This window comes from Pseudorca crassidens, chromosome 4, assembly GCF_039906515.1.
Source record: "Pseudorca crassidens isolate mPseCra1 chromosome 4, mPseCra1.hap1, whole genome shotgun sequence".
NCBI lineage: Eukaryota > Metazoa > Chordata > Mammalia > Artiodactyla > Delphinidae > Pseudorca > Pseudorca crassidens.
This window is the reverse complement of record NC_090299.1, coordinates 147,686,657-147,709,404: the sequence shown is the minus strand read 5'-3', so window position 1 is coordinate 147,709,404 and position 22,748 is coordinate 147,686,657. Positions and strand designations below refer to the sequence as shown.

General features: G+C 40.0%; 1 long non-coding RNA gene across 3 annotated transcripts in view; it reads right to left on the bottom strand.

Moving 5' to 3' along the window:
- LOC137224064 (uncharacterized) overlaps positions 1 to 22,748 on the bottom strand; it is a 273,848-nt gene that overhangs the window by 64,922 nt on the left and 186,178 nt on the right. Inside the window, exon 4 of one of the 3 annotated variants that reach the window (XR_010943209.1) lies at positions 12,447 to 13,429. The exons of the other annotated variants lie outside the window; for them this stretch is intronic. This is a non-coding gene — a long non-coding RNA (uncharacterized lncRNA). Of the gene's footprint in view, positions 1 to 12,446; positions 13,430 to 22,748 lie in introns of those variants that run through there. 3 annotated transcript variants of the gene reach the window in all.

Sequence of the window (22,748 nt, the reverse complement as noted above, 5' to 3'; positions counted from 1 at the left end):
CACTAGATTATAGGGTCCACCCGCGTAATTCAGGATGATCACTTCTCAAGATCCTTAGCTTAATCACATCTGCAAAGATCTTTTTTCCAAATAAGGCTACATCCACATGTTCTGGGTGGACCTATCTTTTGGGGAAGGGGACCCAATTCAACCCACTAAAAATGCTTTTTAAATGAATGAGTAAATGAATGAAAGGGGGGAAAAATGAACCCTTCGTAAACATGTGTTTGCATGCACAAAATATGAAGATAAGAAATATTGCTTTGTTTTTACATCTTTATTTGTTACCTTGTCTATTTGTAAGTTCACTTTGTAGATAATACCTTGTGCTTGTTGCCCTATACACGCTGATAGAATTCTGTTATGTTAAATAATACAGCAGTTCGAAAATTATTTTTAAACATTGTTCAAAAGTTGTTAATTCAAACGACACAATTAGAAAAGCTATGCAATCATTCTAACTATACTGCTTTTTTTTTTCCTGACATGACTTTTTCTTTTCTGAAAAAAACATGTTTTAAAAACCTGTTTCATATGTGGCTTTCTTTTTCTCTCCTAGAGTAAGACATAAATTGGGAGGTTACCACAATAGAACAGGGTTTTCAAATAGGCATGTCTACATATAGTCACCTTACTCTTGGTCCCTCAAAGCAAAGGCTGCTTTAAGAAATAGGACTTGTGAGACTGACAGCTGCTGCTTCTTGTGGGGGGTTATATTTGTCTATTTTCACAAACAGAACAGGTTGGGAAGTTACAGACCTAGCAAAATATAATAAGAAGATCCAGATTTATTTTCTGTTTGGTTTTAATATAGTTATTTTCTCTTTCCACTTCCAATGACTGCAGGATTTAATTTGAGTAATGCCACAGGAATGTGGTTTCAAGGATAAAAAATGTTCAAATAGCCACCTCCCTGTTCCTCACTTAAAAAAAGAATAATTTGCTGTAATATATATTGAAAGACTTCTGAGATGTTTTCTTCTTTTTGCTGGCATTTGTATTTTCTTACTTAAATAAGTAAATACAACTATATGGAAATTTAAATATAGTTCTCAAAGAGGTCTCTTAGCAAAATAAATTACTATTTTGAAGTATTTCAAACAATAGCACTACCAAATTCTGTTATAAAAAATAATAAATAATGTGTTTAACTTCCTGTTGTCTCTCTCTATATATTTATATATAGAAGAAATATATATATATATATATTTGTTTTTTTCAATATCATTATCTCCTGAGAATGCATATTGAATTTTTTTTCTGAGAAGCTCATGGATCTTTATAAATAACAAATTGGAAACATGGGGCACCTAACTCCAAGCCTTTACTTTGGGGAAACATGGGCAGCTGGGGCGTTAAAACACTACAGTCAATTCTTAAGAAGGCAACAGACTGGGGAAAGGAGATATATATGATTACCCTAGGCATACTCCCTCTATTCAGTTCTGAGCAGGATTGATAGGCCCCAAGTCTCTCCTTCCCTGTATCCCCTAAGAATTATGCAAGGTCCCTTTATAATGGTCCCTTTTTATATATCTCTTCTTCCTTTATCTTCAAGTCTGTCCTGATTCTTCCATTAAACCCAAGAGTCAGAACTGGTCTGCTGCCACTTCTTCCCCTAGTGCCTCATGGCAGACATCACTAATTGATCATGATACTCTTTATGGCTTAGCCTAAATTTGGTCTCAAGCACAAGGCTTTAAACAACCATCTGCTTGCTCAGAAATTATACAAAAGAAAAAAACTTGGCCATTCTTGCCCTAATTCATAAGAATTCCTTCCCCAGGACGGCTGTATCGTGCTTCCTGCTACCATAAGGGTCCCGCTGAGAATCACAGCGCCACCACCTGTCTGGCTTCGAGTAGCGCCTGCTGCTTAGATTTCCCTGTACCCTGGCTGCTTGCAGGATTGGAGTCCCTGGGAGAGAGGCCTGCATGGACTGAATCTGAGATTACCCCACCCCTTGTAACTACTGTAGCCTGGATTCCACTGTCAGGGTAAGCTTCCGAATCTGCGTGCCTTTTCACTGCCCCTGGACTCCCTCTTCCAGCTTCTGCTATGTTCCCATTGACTAGGATTCCTGAGATCCAGACACATTTTCTTCCAAGAGAATCCCTGTGAAAAAACCCCAAAACCAGTCTCCGTTGCTTTATTTACCATATGTGTTTCTGCTGGGATTAAATGCAATAAATCTTATGAGGCACTTAGCATGGTTGCTGGTCCACGTTGGCACCCAATAAATATTAGCCGCTCTAAGTTCTTTTGTCATCGTCATCGTCGTTACCTCTTTTAGGGTCTCCACATCAATTCCAGAAAGCCTTCTTGTAGAACAATTAGGAACAGGCTTCAAGTCTCAGAGACCCTCTGGCCACAAATGGACTTAGGGACAATCATACCTAGCAAATGTTCAAATTGGAGCCCAGAGCAAATTAATCAGATTTGCCATTTACCGAGCTCCTTATACGTGCCCAGCACTTTCCACATAGCATCTTACTTAACCTGCACACGGCCCAATCGGGTGGGAATTATAACTCCCATTTTATGGATGAGAAAGCGGAGGGCTGGAGAATCCAATGCCCAACAAAAACAATAGATAGTGAAACTGAAAGCAAACCCAGCCCTTCTCAATTCAAAACCCATTCTTTTGTCTTGAATGTATTTCTTCTCAGCAAAGAGCCTGTGTCCTAGAAACAGAGTTTAATTTCTGGGATTCCAACTAATCAGGTTTTATCTTGTAGCTTGTATATTTCCTGCTCAGCCTTACATGAGGTAATTCCTGCAACTTTCCTCTCACAACCTGCCTTTTGATTTCTTTCTTCTCTTCTAATCAGTCAGTCAGACTTCTACTTCTTTTTTTTTTTTTTTTTGCGGTACGCGGGCCTCTCACTGTTGTGGCCTCTCCCGTTGCGGAGCACAGGCTCCGGACGCGCAGGCTCAGCGGCCATGGCTCACGGGCCCAGCCGCTCCGCGACACGTGGGATCTTCCCGGACCGGGGCACGAACCCGTGTCCCCTGCATCGGCAGCCGGACTCTTAACCACTGCGCCACCAGGGAAGCCCCAGACTTCTACTTCTGATTGTTCTCAGCCACCCTGGTTCCATTGTTTGACATGATCATCCTTAAAGGCCCAAATCAGATTTAAATCCTCCATTTACTCTTAGACTAGTCCAGCCCACATTCAAGCTATTTTACTCCCTCCTTCCAATATCTTTTACCCTCCTAGTACTCTGCATCCATTGCTACACAATTATTATTCTTAATTATTCCCTAATTATTTCAAGTACTCATTTATTCATTCATTCATCTATTCAACTACTGGATTTGAGTACATGTTATAAACCAGACACTGAGTTAGACAATGGGGATGGAGATACGTAGAAAACAAGCTATTTGAAATGCTTTAGGGTAATTTTAGTGGGGCAAATAAGAAATACACACAAGTATCTATGATACTATGTTGAATAAGAAAAATACAGTGAGAAATAGAGCTAAAAGAATTCAGACAAGGGAAGAATTACTACTACCTAGAAGGGAGTAAGGAAAAGACAATGATTTCGTTGAACTGAGGAAGAAGACAGGAGGTGTTGAGAGAAGGGGGTTTCTAACTGGCAGGCGCTGTCTGAACATAGGCACGGAGCTCGGAGCTCGGTGAGGGACTGTCACAAAGTAACGGGTAGCCATGGTTTGCCCAGACTTTAGAGTATATCAAAGAGAATTGTGGGAATCAGGCACATGGTGGATGCCCCTAATTACTGTGGGAGTGTGTAATGATGTCATTGGATAGGTAAGAGAGGCATCATTTTGAAATGATATAATAAGAATTGTGTCTTGCATCCCTCCCCCCAATTACACAAGAAATCTGTTGACGTTTAAATCGTGTTTTTATACTTCTTTCACATTTCCTCAGAACTCAGAACAAACCTGGACACAAAAGAGTATTTAATATATAGCCGAATGACTGATAAGAAGCAAATTATATATGATACTTATATATTTTGCTATTTATCAACTTCCATTGGAATAAGAATTTTTTAATTGCAAAGTATAGAGTTTAATTAGATAGCATGATAGTTAAGGAAAATAGCCCTTTGCCTCTGCATCAGTACTGCTCAAAAGATAATACTTCAGGTGTTAATTTCATCTTCAAAAATATTTGTTATAAGAAGAGAAGCTCTAGACGAACTACATATAAAATGTAACTTTAATATTTATTTATTGTTTCTATTATGAATTTTAAAATTTTGTTCGCAGAAATATTTTCCTTGAATCTCATCAAGAAACTGGGAAATGTTTTATTTTGTAGGAATTATTATTTTTTTATACAATTTTGAAAGTTTACTTTCCATTTACAGTTATTACAAAATATTGGCTCTATTCCCCGTGTTGTATAGTACATCCGTGAGCCCATCTTACACCCGATAGTTTGTACCTCCCACTCCCCACTGGTAACCACTAGTTTGTTCTCTATATCTGTGAGTCTGCTTCTTTTTTGTTATATTCACTAGTTTGTTGTATGTTTTAGATTCCACATATAAGTGATATTATATAATATTTGTCTTTACCTGACTTATTTCACTTAGGGTAATGCCCTCCAAGTTCATCCATGTTGAGGCAAATGGTACAAGTTCATTCTTTTTTATGGCTGAGTAATATTCCATTGTATTTGCATACCACATCTTCATTATCCATTCATCTGTTGTTGTTGTTTTTTAACATCTTTATTGAAGTATAATTGCTTTACAATGGTGTGTTAGTTTCTGCTTTATAACAAAGTGAATCAGTTATACATATACATATATTCCCATATCTCTTCCCTCTTGCGTCTCCCTCCCTCCCATCCTCCCTATCCCACCCCTCTAGGTGGTCACAAAGCACCGAGCTGATCTCCCTGTGCTACGTGGCTGCTTCCCACCAGCTATCTATTTTTCATTTGGTAGTGTATATATGTCCATGCCTCTCTCTCACTTTGTCACAGCTTACCCTTCCCCCTCCCCATATCCTCAAGTCCATTCTCTAGTAGGTCTGTGGCTTTATTCCCTTCTTGCCCCAAGGTTCTTCATGACCATTTTTTTTGTTGCTTTTTAGATTCCATATATATGTGTTAGCATACAGTATTTGTTTTTCTCTTTCTGACTTACTTCACTCTGTATGACAGACTCTAGGTCCATCCACCTCACTACAAATAACTCAGTTTCGCTTCTTTTTATGGCTGAGTAATATTCCATTGTATATATGTGCCACATCTTCTTTATCCCTTCATCTGTTGATGGACACTTAGGTTGTTTCCATATCTTGGCAATTGTAAATAACATTGCTTTGAACATTGGGGGGCACGTATCTTTTCAAATTAGTGTTTTTGTGTCTTTCAGATATCTACCCAGGAGAGGAATTGCTGGGTAATATGGTACTTCTATTTTTAGTTTTTTGAGAAACTTCCATACTTTTTCCACAGTGGCTGCACCAATATACATTCCCACCAACAGTGTACGAGGGTTCCCTTTTCTCCACACCCTCACCAACATTTGCTATTCGTGTTCTCTTTGATGATAGCCGTTCTGATTATGTTATCTTAAGTGTTATCTTTAAAAGCCATTTTTCTTTTCTTTAAGAAGTATGATTCATTCATTTCACACGCTCACTTCTAATGTTATGAAAGAAGGTATCAGTGGGAGAGGATGTTTTCACAAAACCAAATCATCAGAACCGGCAGTTTGTACAGGACCAGAAAGTCCAGGAAAACCAATGATTCACGCTTTGAACTCCTGTGCAAATAACTGTAGGAGCATGCAGGCTATTCAAAGACCGTTAAAACAAACAAATAAAAAGAGCTTCTTCTCTCTTCTCTCAGGATTCCCTCATTGGAACTGCGTACATCTTCCCAAGGCCAAACGCGAGGAGTTGAAAGACAGAAAAGATTTGGGTATTAGTTTCCTCAAACGAGTTTTTTGTGAAAAGCACTTAGTTTGAGAAGTGAATGGTGTAGAGGTCATTTCCTGATCCATCAATCCTGTCAGCCTCTGATCACTCTAATGAGAGGTAGAACTTAAGGAAAAATGATCCCACACTGTAGAAAGGGAGGTGTGTTCATATAACTTTTTCTACCTAAAGTAAAAATGTGCCTTTCTTGGAGTAAACTCCTTAATACTAGTCAGTTGTAAAATACGCTTTAGGTAAAATGAATTTCCACCCGGATAATACTTTAAAAGTAACAAGTAATTATAGAGATGTTTGGAACATTTATTTATAACTATGGACTTTTCTTCCGGAAAACTCAAAGTTCCCTCAGGGGAGATGGATGGCCAGCAAGATTGAGCAAGTTGTGCTATTTGCAAATATCTTATTTTTTAGGGAGGAACTACGTGTTTATTCTTAATATGTCATCAATATTCCTTGCTTCTTTTCATTTGTCCAACTATCCCTGTTGCTTGCACAGGAGAGTACTGTGTGTACAGAGTTTTCTCTACTTGAGAACTTGTTTGGTCTGTTCTTTTGGAAAAATAATTACACAGAGTGTCCAATACAGATATTAAAATTGGCGACATCTAGTCCTGTAGCAATGCAGGGTCAGGAGAGATTTGTTTGAGCTGAACTCATTGCATAAAAGACTATTTAGTTTTTTGAGAAGTGAGTCAACATCCGGCAGCATCCCACAATGTATCAGGCTGAGACGTTGTATTTTCTTTCTCGTGTGTGGTACTGTATATAGTGTCTCCCTTCTTTCTAAATCTGCTCTTCCCAGACGGAGTTGGTCTAGCTGTTGTTTGTACTGAGTGGTTTTTTGGGAGGAGGGGTTAAGAATAGCAAGTACAAGTACATTATTATTATTTTCAGCCCTCTCTTCAAAAAATGCCATGCACTGTATGCATTTACTTTTATGAAGTAAAAATGGTAATTCCCGGTAGAAGTACTCTAGGGAGGATGGGAAACAGATGCTCTGCTCAGATTCAGGGATTGACTTTAAGGTACCATGGAAACCCAAGAGAACAGGAAAACAATTGCATAACACTCTGACTTAAAGGCACTGATTGATCAGATGACAGGGACGTACCTTGTTTAATGGTGCTTTGCTGATACAGGTTGGCCTGATTTTCTACGGCTGCAAGGAGTCAGGGAACATTTTAATATAACTGATTTATCCTGTCCATCTCTTTTGACTCCACACTTTGGTGGGGAAATTGGTATCATGGGGAGGTACTCCTTTATTTAGATAGAGAAAAACAAAGTCTTGAAAGAATGACTAATAACCAAATTGTCGGATCACGAATTTGTGGCAAACACAGAAAAATCTCTTTAAAGGTTCTGACGTGTGGGAATGACACGTGTCTTAGGATGAGCGCCCTGGAAGCAGATCTTGAGAAAAGGATTAGAATGCAAGTAGCTTACTGGGAAGTGATAGCAGGAAGCAGAGTTTCTTGGGAGGGTGGGAAATTTAGACAAGAAGGGAAGGAAGCCCATAATAAAGGTAGTGCTACTGAGCAACGTACTGGTGCAGGTAACCAGGCTCAGTCCCTCTGAGGAACTCTGGGAAACAGTGTAGAACACTTTGAGTTGTCCAACCTGAGGAGCAAGAAAGCTGTGGGATTGATCTGCGAGCTTTCGCCCTTCATTGAAAGACAACTGCCCTTGGGGATATTAACTTCCCAGTTGTTCCTGCTGTCCCTGAGCAAGGGCATGCTCCTGCAGCCCAGAAGAGCTCCGAGGAGAGAGTTGCATTGTCTTTGGCTTGTATAGGCATCAGAGGAGTCCTAGGTTATGAGCTGACACTGTTGCCACAGAATGCTAATAACTTATTTACCCAAAGAAGCTGAGAAAGAAAATGAATATATTGATATAAATGAATGAATGAATAAAATGAAATTTTGTTGAGGGGTGTTGTATGGACATGGCTTCAACATACCATCTTACAAAATACTTGTTAATTTCCAAGGGGAAAAGAGTAACGTTACAGTGAAGAAATCTGGCAACCCACCTGAGTCTAGTGGTCAAAGTTAATATGACCAGTCATGAGAAAAATTAAACCACATGCCACCTGATAGATGCCATGAGAGCACAGCATCACTTCAAGGACAGTGCTGCCAAAGAAGCATGACCTGACTCTAATCCTGAAGGAACATCAGATGAACTCTGCTTGAAGGACCTTCTACATACAATACATAGCCTGCTCTGTACACTTTAAAAGCGTCAAAGGCATGAAAATCGAGGAAAGACTGAAGAACTGGTCCAGACTGAAGATGTCTAATTGTAACATGTGATTCTGGACTACATAATTTTTCCATAAAGGACAATTATTGGGATGACTGGAAAGCTTGAATGGAGTCTGGGGGTTAGATGTAGTGATATGTTGATGCTAATTTCCTAATATTAACGGTATATTGTTGTTATATAGGAGAGCATCCCTGTTAGTAGGAATTATACACTAAAGTGTCTGCGGGTGATGAGGTATTTTGGCAACTTACTCTCAAATGGTTCCGGATAAAACAGTCTTTCCGGCACCATTCTTGTAACTTTTCTCCACATTTGAGACTGTTTAAAATTAAATACTTCTTTAAAATGTAATTTAAAGAATCAAGGAAAAATTATGTAGAATTTATCCACTGCTCTTTCCTTTTAAAAGGTATCTTAGCTGCAAGAGTAAGAGAGGTGATTACACCTATAACTTATAAAATTCAAAGCTGTCACTGGCTGCTTTTTTTTCTTCTTTGAAATGTAGATTGGGAAACAGAGAGCTAGGAAACAGAGAGAAAGACCGATGAAGCTGGCCTACAGAGCTGGATAGAAAAGAGAGACAGAGAGAATTTTAACAATTTTGAGTTCCTGATTTGGGTTTGTTCCTGAAACCCAGTTGCATTTCTGTCTCTGAGTTTTATCCATTATCCTAATATCCTTCTAATAAATATCTCATTTTCTTAAGCTAGCTAGATTTGGTTGACTTACTTGCAACCAAAAAATACTAATTAGAACTTGATATAAAAGAAATAGGGGCTGCAAAAGACAGACCCCAACATGTGGAGCTTGATGAGTTCAGGTGAGAAGGACTGAGGATTCGCTGGCCCTCATGTAGGACGATGGGAAACTGCAGGTCTCATGCAGCAGCAAGGCCAGCAGCCTAATCACCCTGCTGCCTCTGGGGACTCGGACTTCACGCCACTAACCCTGGAGCATTGAGGCTTGCTGGCAACTTGGCGGGGTGCCTGTGTTAGAAGCTGTAGGCAGGGTGGCCTCCAGCAAGGACTGCAGAGAGACAGGAGCTCCCTTCAGGTGGGCCTGTTGGAAAGCAGATAAGGGACATCAGTTCAGTGCATAGCCTTGTGAAGAAAAGGCATTTTCCATCTGAGGCCTAGCTAAGGAAGGCCACGAAGCTTGAGATGACCAAAGCCTTGCTTGGGTGGCAAGTGACAAATTCCCTGAGACCTGCAAAAAAATAAGTGCCTTGTTGAAGAAAATGAGGGATTTGGGGTATTTGAAATGGAGATATTTGGGGGAAGCTAGAAGAGTCAGGAAGCACTGATCTTCTTTCAAAAAAAAACCCTCTGCTGCAAATCCACTGCCAGTCCAAAGACTTGATCCTTCTCACTGACCAGCAAATGGGCAGGAATACAGCCCAGGGACAGATCAGAGCATTCCGGGACAGATCAGCCCCACTTTGTCACCACTGCCTGGCCTGTCACAGAACCTGAGGCTGAGTCTGTAAAGCTCACCGCTAACAGGAAGGACAGAGCGTTCACTTACGTTGTGAAGAAGCCATGAGGACTGGGGCCCTGCTTCAACTTGAGATGCAGAGTGTGATGGAAAGCCTTTCTGTCACTGATAGGAGTTTTGAGAACAAGATAAACAATCAGCTGACTAGCTGGATAAACAACAAGGTCCTACTGTATAGCACAGGGCACTATATTCAATATCCTACGATACACTATAACGGAAAAGAATATGAAAAAGAATATATATGTATAACTGAGTCACTTTGCTGTACAGCAGAAATGAACACAACATTGTAAATCAACTCTACTTCAAGACAATTTTAAAAATGCAATTTTAATGGAATTGTATTGCAAAAAACCTCATGGACTGTTAAGGTGGTATGGCCTTCCCAGCAAAAATCCTTCTCTGTTCTCAGAAATGACCCTGAAAGATTGGACAAAGGAACTCATTCTAACAGGTAGAACCTGAGACAGTCAGATTGGCACAGCAAAAAAACTCACTCTAATTAAAACGGCTACAAGGTATTTTTATAGATGAGACCACAGAAGATAATTTCTTACCCAAGACCACAACTGGGCTATGAACACAGGTAGTCTAGTTCCAGAAATTCCACACCTATGGCATTTACTGATTCTGTTTTGTCCATCAAAATGAATCTAGAGGTTGAATTCTGGTTCTACCACTTATAAGTTGGGTAACACTGGACGAGTTACTTAACCTCTCTGTGCCTCAGTTTCCCCTCCTTTAAGTGGGAAGGATAATGATAGTGACTACCTCGTGGGGTAGTTGGGAGGATTATGTGAATAAACAGAGGTAAAGCCCTTAGAATAGTACTCGGGACAGCTACTCTGTTGTTGCCCTTGTTATTTACATTGTTATCAAACTTTAAGTTCTGCCTCAAGGACAAAAAGTGTTATTGCTGGGCCAGAGCTTCTGCATCCCTAATCGACCCCGTTGTGTCTCAAGGAGGCTGCTCAATGTTTTACAGCCAGGATCCGACAAACTCTTAACAGTAAGATCTCCAAATGGTGAGGGCTAGACGCGTTTGACACCTTCTACCGAATCTCATTAACTCAGACCACTGGAGGATGTGTTTTAATTAGGGAAGGAACTGTATTATCGAGTATTCTAAATTTAATTACAGTAGAAAAGTCCTTAAAATCCTACGTGTTACCCAAGGAAGCATGATTTAGTTCTTGTCCTATTGGAATTCACAATTTAGTGGAAGAGACAGATTAAAGTCTAATACCATGTGGTCAGGACCAATAGTAGTTTGAGAAGGAAATGTAGATTGGAGGAAGCGTTGAGAGATGAGTGATGAAGACATTCCAGGCCAAGATGACAGTGTGAGCAAATGTGTAGGGAATTTAGAATTTAAAACTTCATTACAGGGACTTCCCTGGCGGTCCAATGGTTAAGACTTTGCCTTCCAATGAACGGGGTGCGGTTCGGGGAGCTAAGATCCCACATGCCTCGCGGCCAGAAAACCAAAACATAGCAGAGAAGCAATATTGTAACAAATTCAATAGACTTTTAAAAAAAAATTCATGGGCTTCCCTGGTGGCACAGTGGTTGAGAGTCCGCCTGCCGATGCAGGGGACGTGGGTTCGTGCCCCGGTCTGGGAAGATCCCACATGCCGCGGAGCGGCTGGGCCCGTGAGCCATGGCCGCTGAGCCTGGGTGTCCGGAGCCTGTGCTCCGCAACGGGAGAGGCCACAGCGGTGAGAGGCCCGCGTGCCGCAAAAAAAAAAAAAAAAAAAAAAATTCATTACATGTTTGAGAGTGCTGTGGAGTTCAGTGTAGCAAGCTAGAGCATGGCATAAACAATGGGAGATGCATCCAGAAAGGTAAGCTGCATGTTGAACGACATGAACTTCATACTTTTAAGCAAACATACGCTACTAGCATTAGTAAGAAAAAGCTCCTAGGAATTATTATACTTCTATGAATAGGTAACAATATTTTAAATTATCCCGATAATTTACGGAGATGAATATTGCTAACATAAAGTTAGTAGCGTGCCTTACATTTCTAAACTATTTCCTTTGAACTATCATTTATATTACAACATGCTGACATACTCTATCTTAACTCAGAAACTGTGTATTATCAAGATTAACAGTCAAATGTTATTATTCCAAATTATCCTAAGGTTTTCCTCATTTTTGCTCATAGATGATCACCTATTTACTCTTTTCTTGTTCTCACTGGAATTATAAAGTTTGCCATGATATTGCCTGGCGCGCCATTTCCATGACTGTGTTTTATATAAAAAGTAAAGTGTGGTCCAAAAAATTGGGGAACCAATAGAATAAAGAAAATTAATGGGTTCTTGACTGCAGGACGATTCAGGCCCTTCGTATGCTAATATTCACTGTGAAACACCAAAAAAGGATGGAGTAAAGAGCAGTTTTAAAAATTACTTGACAAACATTTACTTCGTGGACCACCTAGCAACACCTTGAGGAAGACCAGTGCTCTGTGGATTTCTGGGTGGGTAAACCTATTTGGGACCCTTCAGGTTATCACATAATGCCCGTCCAAGAGAAGCTGCAGCCCTTAGCTCCCAGACAGCCATGTGCAGAGCTGAATGGTGACAATGAACCCCTTTTATTGGAAACCCTCCTTTAGGATGGCTTACAGAACAATAATTAATTTTATTATAGGTTTGATTTTTCCTCTAAACCATTATTTTTTCAGTAAAATAAATACTGTCTACAGGTGTTTATTTTTATAATAACCTCTTTTATTTCCAGGTGTTTCTGAGCTTGGCAATTATACATTTCTCTTAGTCACAAAAGTTCGTGACAACTAGGAAAACAGAAGGTACTTTCTGTCTTCAGCCATGCATCTCCAAGTTCAAGAAATACACCGAGTCTTATTTTCTTCTGTAAGAAAAAAAAATAAAGTGTGCACCTTGAGGTGGTGAGGGGTGAAGGTGTTAGGAAGAAGTGTCCAAAGCTGGCGGAATGTTGGATTGAGGAAGCTTCTAAAAATACCGAGTCCTGAGCCTCATGTAAGACCCCCTAAGTCAAAATACACAGGCAAGGGGCTTGGAATGTTTATCTTTAAAAAGCTTCCCAGGTGATGATGGTACAGCTGGCTGGCAGATTGACAGACTGTGGTGGGAAGCGGAGATTTGTTAAAGCTTGACGCCTTTGTCCCATGACCTCCTTCACATCCAGGTCTATGTGGCATTTGAGTCAGATTTACTTAGAGTGTTTTCAATTGTTTTTCTTTTGAGCCTATAATGATACTCCAAACAGAATCTTTGACTGTCTTCCCTCTTTCTCTTTATGGGTTTCTCTTATCTGACCATGTATTATATATTGATGTTTCCTCAGAGAGCTTTGAGTAATTCGATATTTGGTGAATTATATTTTTCACACGTTATACTCTTTTAGGAATCTAATTGTCTCATGGTCTCAACGACCACCCATACGCAGATAACCTCTTCCCCAAATTTCAGATTTGTTTCCAACTCCAGCTGGACTTGTCTACTTGTATGTTCCACAGTCACATCAGATGCAATTTGTCATCTCTCAACTCCTGCTCTATGCCTCATACTGTGTGTTCTCTCTTTCAGTGGGTGGCATTGCCAAGTCCAAATCATAGGAGCCATTATTTTATTCATCCATAAACTTCATCTCCTATATTCCAACTTGATATTTCAAGTCCTGATCATTTTCCCTCCTAAATATTTACTGTGTCTCTCCCCAGGTTCCAGAATCTAGAATTCATGCAAATAACAAATATTAGAATACTCTTTTTGAACAATATTTAAACACTCATTTTTTATAACGTTATATACGTATATAAAAACACCTGCTGAGATAGAAACAGCTGATTTACAATTGAACTTGCAAACAACCCATTTGAAAATTGAATACTGACTCTACTAGTAATTAGCTTCCAAATCAATAAATGTTTTAAATCTTATTGTAAATATTTGAGAAAAATGGTTATAATCAGAGTAGGATGAAGAGGTAGAGAGGCCTTTTAATGGGTATTCTGAAGTGATTTCCAGTTTTTTTCAAGAGCTTTAGAAATTTATGCTTCAGGGACTTCCCTGGTGGTGCAGTGGTTAAGAATCCTCCTGCCAATGCAGGAGACATGGGTTCGAGCCCTGGTCCGGGAAGATCCCACATGCCACGGAGCAACAAAACCCGTGCGCCACAACTACTGAGCCTGTACTCTAGAGCCCGCGAGCCACAACTACTGAGCCTGCACGCCTAGGGCCCATGCTCCAAAACAAGAGAAGCCACTGCAATAAGAAGCCCACACAACGCAACAAAGAGTAGCCCCTGCTCACCGCAACTGAAGCCTGCGCACAGCAACGAAGACCCAATGCAGCCAAAAATAAAATTAATTAATTAATAAATTTTAAAAAATAGAACTTCACTTTAAAAACAAGTTTATGGTTCGATAAAATATATCACTTCATTAGAAAATTTATTTCTCTCTTCTTTTGTTGTTGCTCTTTTTCTCCAATGTATTTTGTGTTTCCTGGATTAAAGGACTGGTTTCTTTGTAGTTGTGATATTTGGACTGAGTTCTAGTTATCGGATGTTAGAACTCACGGAGCGCAGGAGGGAACTAAAATTTGCTCATCAAATATTCATTACCTACTGTAATCTGGGGATGGAGAAGGATATGGACTGCAAAGCGGCTTGAGGAAACTTTTCAGCGTGATGAAAATATCATACGTACGTTGTGGTGATGGTTCCAGGATTGTATGCATTTGTCAAAACTGTACCTTATTGCATGTAAGTTATACCTTAATAAGCCTGACCTTTTAAGAAGCTCCACGTACAATAAAAAGTACCTTGTGGGCGGGCCTCTTAGCTGGGCAGGGCCTGATGACCAGGAGAGGGCAACTGAGGCACAAGAGTATAGGGCGACTCAAATGCACGGTGATGGGGTGTGGACTGCCGGAGGCCACCACACAGGCCTGTGGTCTGAGCTCTGGCAGCTCTGGTCCTAGTGCCGAGGCTCCACGGGTGGGGACCGTAGGCGTGTGCCAGCTCCAGCGACGTGGTGGGTGGGTGGTGAACCCAGGTCCCACGGGACCGTGGACGGTGGAAGGTTGACAGAGGTTGCCGCTCCGCACGCCACTCGCGCTCCATGGAGCTAGGAATCCACATGCCTGGGCAGCTTCCCTCTTGCTTTTTAGAGATATTTTATAGAAGTATGTTCAAACAGATCAGCCATGTTTTGGTGGGTTTGGGGTTTGCAGATGGGTTGAAATGAGGGACAGAGAGAGAGAGATAAACAGGATATAAGAAAAAGATTATTTGGGGCTTCCCTGGTGGCGCAGTGGTTGAGAGTCCGCCTGCCAATGCAGGGGACATGGGTTCGTGCCCCGGTCCGGGAGGATCCCACGTGCCGCGGAGCGGCTGGGCCCGTGAGCCATGGCAGCTGAGCCTGCGCGTCCGGAGCCTGTGCTCCGCAACGGAAAAGGCCACGACAGGGAGAGGCCCGCGTACCGCAAAAAAAAAAAAAAAAAGAAAAAGATTCTTTGATGAGAACATATTTATATCTGAAAAATCCAAGAAAGTACATGCGAGAATCAGGGCTGCAATCAACTAAAGAAGCACAGAGGTGGCAGGAAAGAAACGCTGTGTAGACTGTTCCCAAAGAACGGTGAGAGTCTGGTCATTTTCCTGCAGAGGGGGAGCGATGCATTGGATACAGAGCACAGTAGGTTTCGCCTATTTAAAAATTCTTGTTGCTGTTGTGTTTTTTGGGGTACACGAACCAGGTGTTTGAAATTAGACAAGAATGCCTGTATTTCTGGGAGGGAATCTATAAAGCAGGATTCTATGTACATATATTTTTAATCCCATTCATATTACATCATTGAAGAGCAATTTTTATGGAAAGACTATAAAGAAAATGAATCAATTTATGCTTAATACAACATAACCACTGAAGCAAGACAGGCTTGAACAGAGTAAAGTAAAATGATGTTTTTGATTCTTCAAAGGATTTAAGATTGCCAGCAAACTGTAAGAACCTAGGAGAAAGGCATGGAACAGATTCTCCTTCATTTCCCTCAGAAGAAACCAACTTCCAGACACCTTAATCTTGGACTTCCAACCGCTAGAACTGTGAAAGAAAACAATTATGTTGGGGCTTCCCTGGTGGCGCAGTGGTTGAGAGTCCGCCTGCCGATGCAGGGGACACGGGTTCGTGCCCCGGTCCGGGAAGATCCCACGTGCCGCGGAGCGGCTGGGCCCGTGAGCCATGGCCACTGAGCCTGCGCGTCCGGAGCCTGTGCTCCGCAACGGGAGAGGCCAAAACAGTGAGAGGCCCACATACTGCAAAAAATAAGATAAAATAAAATAAAAAATAAAAGAATGACTGAGATAGAGGCATGCTCTTTGTATAGGATGATCAGGAGAAGCATCTGGTGGATCGGATACCTGAAGGAAGTGAGAGCTCAAGCCACAAGTATATTGAAGGAAATGCACTGAAACCAAGAGAACAACAGCAACGAGGAAGAGTGTGTTTGATATTTTCAAGGGATGGCAAGGAGTTGCATGACTGTGAGAGTGGGTGCGCAGAGAGAAAGAAGAGGTTGGAGAAAGCGAAGAGAACCAAAGAACTCAGAGCCCTGTAGGTCACCGTAAAACCAAATGGTTCAATTTACGTTCCCACCAACAGTGCAATGGGAAGCAGCCGCATAGCACAGGGAGATCAGCTCGGTGCTTTGTGACCACCTAGAGGGGTGGGATAGGGAGGGTGGGAGGGAGGGAGATGCAAGAGGGAGGGGATATGGGGATATATGTATACGTATAACTGATTCACTTTGTTATGCAGCAGAAACTAACACACCATTGTACAGCAATTATACTCCAATAAAGATGTTAAAAAAACACCCCAAATTGCTCTCCAAGAAAGGTGAAAAGCTATTTGGAGGATTTTAAGCAGAGAACTAACATGTTCTGGCATTTTCTCCAGTCTATCTATCATAATGTGAATCTATCTATCATAAAGTATAAAAAGGCATGCAGTGAAGTTTTCTTCCTACTCCTATGACTATGATCTCACAGCCTCCCGTTGTGCCCACTCCCCCAAGAACCACCGCTAACAGTTTCTTGTGAATTTTGCCAGCGCTGCTTTTTTAGTTTTACTTTTTAAAAGTTTTTTTAAATTGAAATATAGTTGATGTACACTATTATATAAGTTATGGGTGTACAATATAGTGATTCACAATTTTGAAGGTTATACTCCATTTATAGTTATTATAAAATATTGGCTCTCTTCTCCGTGTTGTACAATATATCTCTGCAGCTTATTTCATACATAATAGTTTGTACTTCTTGATCCCCTACTCCTATCTTGCTTCTCCCTTCTTCTCTCTCCCCACTGGTGACCACTAATTTGCTCTCTCTGTGAGTCTGCTTCTTTTTTGTTATATGCACTAGTTTGTTGTATTTTTCAGATTCCACATATCAGTGATATTATACGGTATTTGTCTTTCTCTGTCTGACTTATTTCACTTAGCATAATACCCTCCGAGTCCATCCATGTTGTTGCATGTTGCAAATGGCAGAATTTCACTCATTTGTTTAGCAATTGTACATAATGCTACTATGAACGTTAGGGTGCATGCATCTTTTTGAATTAGTGTTTTGTTTCTTTCGGATATCTACCCAGGAGTGGAATTGCTAGGTCATATGGTGGTTCTGTTTTTAGTGTTTTGAGATTGCCAGAGCTTCTTTATGCATATGTGAGTGTATACAAAACTTAATTTTTTATCCTTCTTTTTTACACTAACGGTAGCATCCTAGGCAAGACTATTCTGCCCCATGCTTTTTTATTGAAAAAATATATCTTGTTATATAAATAACTTGAAAATCTCCTTATCTGCACACAGACAGAGGTGAATTCTCAAGAAATGGATGGATCTAACTTATTTACTGGTGCCCTATTGATGGGCACTATTATGAGGTAGGTATAATTCGGATTCTCATTTTACAAATGAAGAAACTGAAGGATAGAAAAGTCCAAAAATGTGTTCAAAGATGTGTTCCTAGCAGTAGGACTACCCATGTAGTCTGACTCCAAACACAGGCTCTTACCCAATACTCCACAGGGACTCTTTAATCCGATTTTACACTTTTGCCAATATAAAAGGTGAAAGTAGTATATTTCCCCCCATGCGTAAGCATTTGATCGATCTGTTATCAGTATAGGGTCAGAGAGAGGTGTTTTTGAGATAGTATGGGGAAACCTGCATGCTTATGTCCTATCGGGAATGGTCAAGGGGAGCGGGGAATTTTTAAATTAGGAGACAGGTGAGGATTGCTGGAGTGGAGCCTTGAGCAGGTAAGAGCAGGTGGAACTTAGTGCACCTTAGACAGGATTACAGAAAGTTCATCGATAGTGACATACAGAACAGAATACATGGGCACGCATGCTACAACATGGGCTGGTGGGATGCTGGAAATCTGTGCCAGCTCACTTCGGACAGCTCCATTTTTTCTCAGTGAATTAGCAAAGCAGGTCTTCAGCTGAGAATGTGGATGAAGGAGAGGAAGACATGAAGCAGTAGTTAGCAGGGAGAGAGAGAATGAAAGAACTAGAGAAACATAGGATGATTGCGAGGCAGCATTAGGAGGCCCCTTGAAATTCATGGTCATGATGATGAAGCAAGAGCAACCAACATGGTGTTTCTCTGGCCACGTTTAGTTGAACAGATCCAGGGGTGGAGTAGGTAGAAAGGTGGATTTAATCAGAGTTGGGGTTTCAATAGCAAGTTCAACCAGGTGAGAACACGCAATACCCGTATCAGAGACACCAGACTTTAAACTGAAAACTATTACTAGAGATAGAGGTGGACATTTTATAATAATAAAAAGACCAGCTTACCAAGAGATGCAACAAGTTTAAATTTGTATGGACCTAGAAACTTAACCTGAAATATACAGATTTTTAAATGACAGAACTTAGAAATGAATGAATTCATTTTCTTAGTAAGAGATTTTAACACAATTCTCTCAGTAATCCATAGAAGAAATAGACAACAGCAAGAAAAAAGGATTTAGAATATTTGAATAGCATACATAACAGACTTGGCCTAATTGAATATATACAAAACACTGTACCCAATAACTCTAGAAGAGAGGATCTTATCAAATGCACATGGATGATCTATCAAAATCAACCAAATTTGGAACATAAAGCAATTCTCAACAAATTTCAAAGGATTGAAATCAGAATACTATTTCTGATCATGGTAGATATCAACTAGATAGAAAAACAAAAAGAAAACTTTAAAATACCCATATGTTTGAAAATTAAGCAATATACTCCTAAATAATCCATCAAAGAAAAAAGTCATAATAAAAACCAGAAAAAAATGTTAACTGCAAAATAATGAAAATACTGTTTATCAAAACTTATGAGATACAGTTAAAGCTGTGCTTGGAAGAGAAATATATAGCCTTAAATACATATGGTAGAAAACGAGAAAGGCTAAAAATTAATGATCTAATTATTCACTCAAGGAGGTAGAAAATGAACACAAATTGAATAAGAAAACAGAAGGGGGACTTCCCTGGTGGCGCAGTGGTTAGGAATCCACCTGCCAATGCAGGGGACACGGGTTCGAGCCCTGGTCTGGGAAGATCCCACATGCTGCGGAGAAGCCACCGCGATGAGAAGCCCGCACACCGCAACGAAGAGTAGCCCCCGCTCGCCTCAACTAGAGAAAGCCCATGCTCAGCAACGAAGACCCAATGCAGCCAAATATATATATATATATATATATATAAATTAAAAGAAAAGAAAATGGAAGGAAATGATAAAGATAAGAACATCAATCAATGAGCTAGAACGCAAATATAAAGTACAACAATCAGCAACCAAAAATTTGTTCCTTATAGTAAATTACAAGGTTGACTTTTGGTCTAGAAAATTCTCTTCGACCTTATAAATATCTAGAATGCCAAATATATTAATTCTTTAATTCAAAACATGAATAATACAGGTTTAATTATCTTTACAACCTGTATACTTAATATTAAATTTTCCACGTTTAAAATATGGATACTCACTAAGAAAATAATTATGCCACTCCCAATGATTTTGAGTGTTTTTTCCTAGGAAAATATTGTTAGGCTTCGTTCTCAGCAAGTGGATTTGTAGTCTGTTTGTTTTTTAAGTACCAGTGGTATCGATCAGTGTGCCACTAGGTCCTTGTTTAAGACACTGATGGGACACAGTGAACCATTTTACAGTTGCTATATCAATGACTCCAAACATAAAGGAAAAGTTGGGTACATACCTATTTTCTCAGATTTGAATTATTTTATTCCCAATTTTCAAGTAAAGTTAGTTTGTAATCCTCATTCAGCAGGTACACAGTTGAAGTTTGTAATTCATTGGCTCTTAAAATATGTAAATGTCTTCTTATCCACTTGCTAAAAATCATTAACAGAATTCATTATTCTCTCCTTTTTCCTGACTTTTTGGAGCATACAACCCTTAATAATATTAGAACGTCTGATTGGATTCTCCAGATCTCAAGGCTGTGTCTGAACCTATTCACGGCATAACTGCTACTAGCAGTTGGTTCAGTGTGAGGACTTGGATGGAATTCATGTGTGCAATTGGTGTATCACATAACTGCATTTTATTCTCTTTGTGACATGCCATATTTCCAGCATGTCACGACCCTTACTTTTTTAGTTCTAACTCCTCCAGGACAACAAACACCAAAAAGAAAGAAACCATTGGGTGGCCGCTCGAGTACTGACCTCAGAACTGGTCCCAGAAGTTGGATGTCCACACCATGAAAAATAAACACACCCCATCATTGCTGACACTAATTGTGTCCTTCACTTGTGTCTTCTCAGAAGAAAAGCCAAGAATGAAATTGCCATGAAGGACAAGTTCCTTCCCATCACTGGGAGTGGCCTCTTTACTACAGGGTTGAAGCCCAGCACTCACTTGCTGCGGGCTCAGTGCACATGGCCAGTGCCTGTGCTATTCATAGCACGTGAAGAAGGAAGGCGAGACCATCTCCTGGGACATCTAGCTTCCATGACTCAGCAGCAAATCTTTTTGCAAAAGTTAAGAGAAAGTATAATAGGCAAAAAATAGGTGAGAGGAGACTTAACGACATTACTCAGAACTTTCCTTTATGATACATAATTATCTATGATACGTCATCACTTAACATAGTTTTATGTATTACCAGATTTGTAAGTGATTAACTTTTTGAACACTTACAGAGTTGGACTATTGCGAGGAAAATGTGGTATTGGTCAGTCACCAGCAGGGTAAGTCTGAGTTAGCAGGCCCATTCCACTCTCACACATTCTCCTACATCAGCTCCATTAGCAACCAGGTTGGTACTTAGACTTCCATATACTAAGTCTGGCCACATGGCTTGCCTCCTGAGCAGTCGCACAGGACCCCACGCTTAGAAGGTCCCTGTGCTTAGAGGTCCCTGGGCTTGGTTTAATGCTCTGCTGTCCCTGTCTTGAATTCTTAATGATTATTAAACAAATAGGTTCATATTTTCATTTTGCACTGAGCCCTCAAATGAGGAAGGCAGTCTTCCATATACCATCCATTAAATTTTATTTCTTAACTTGTTCTGCCTGGGTGAAGAAGAGGAATGCTATTTACTTGAATAGCTACTCAAAATCCCAATACATCAAATCATATAAATTATCGTATAATTATTTAACAATTAAAGGCACAATTTAGGGAATTATACCATGTAATATAGAAACCGGATATAGAAACCCAATTTCTTTAGGTGTATGGTTAGGTTGTTTATTTGAGATGTTTCTTGTTTTTTGATGTAGGATTGTATTGCTATAAACTTCCCTCTTAGAATTGCTTTTGCTGCATCCCATAGGTTATGGGTGGTCCTGTTTTCATTGCCATTTATTTCTAGGTATTTTTTGATTTCCTCTTTGATTTCTTTAGTGATCTCTTTGTTATTTAGTAGCATATTGTTTAGCCTCCATGTGTTTGTATTTTTTACAGGTTTTTTCCTGTAATTGATATCTAGTCTCATAGCGTTGTGGTTGGAAAAGATACTTGATACGGTTTCAATTTTCTTAAATTTACCAAGGATTGATTTGTGACCCAAGATATGATCTATCCTGGAGAATGTTCCACGAGCACTTGAGAAGAAAGTGTATTCTGCTGTTTTTGGATGGAATGTCCTATAAATATCAATTAAGTCCATCTTGTTTAATGCATCATTTAAAGCTTGTGTTTCCTTATTTATTTTCATTTTGGATGATCTGTCCATTGGTGAAAGTGGGGTGTTAAAGTCCCCTACTATTATTGTGATACTGTCGATTTCCCCTTTTATGGCTGTTAGCATTTGCCTTATGTATTGAGGTGCTCCTATGTTGGGTGCATAAATATTTACAATTGTTATATCTTCTTCTTGGATTGATCCCTTGATCATTATGTAGCGTCCTTCTTTGTCTCTTTAATCGTCTTTGCTTTAAAGTCTATTTTGTCTGATATGAGAACTGCTACTCCAGCTTTCTTTTGATTTCCATTTGCATGGAATATCTTTTTCCATCCCTCACTTTCAGTCTGTATGTGTCCCTAGGTCTGAAGTGAGTCTCTTGTACACAGCATATATACAGGTCTTGTTTTTGTATCCATTCAGCCAGTCTGTGTCTTTTGTTTGGAGCATTTAATCCATTTACTTTTAAGGTAATTATCGATATGTATGTTCCTATTACCATTTTCTTAATTGTTTTGGGTTTGTTATTGTAGGTCTTTTCCTTCTCTTGTGTTTCCTACCTAGAGTAGTTCCTTTAGCATTTGTTGTAAAGCTGGTTTGGTGGTGCTGAATTGTCTTAGCTTTTGCTTGTCTGTAAAGGTTTTAATTTCTCCATCAAATCTGAATGAGATCCTTGCTGGGTAGAGTAATCTCTGTCGTAGGTTTTTACCTTTTATCACTTTAAATATGTCCTGCCACACCCTTCTGGCTTGCAGAGTTTCGGCTCCTAGTGTCTGGACACCTTTCCTCTTTCACGGCTCCCTCCCACTGGGGCAGGTCC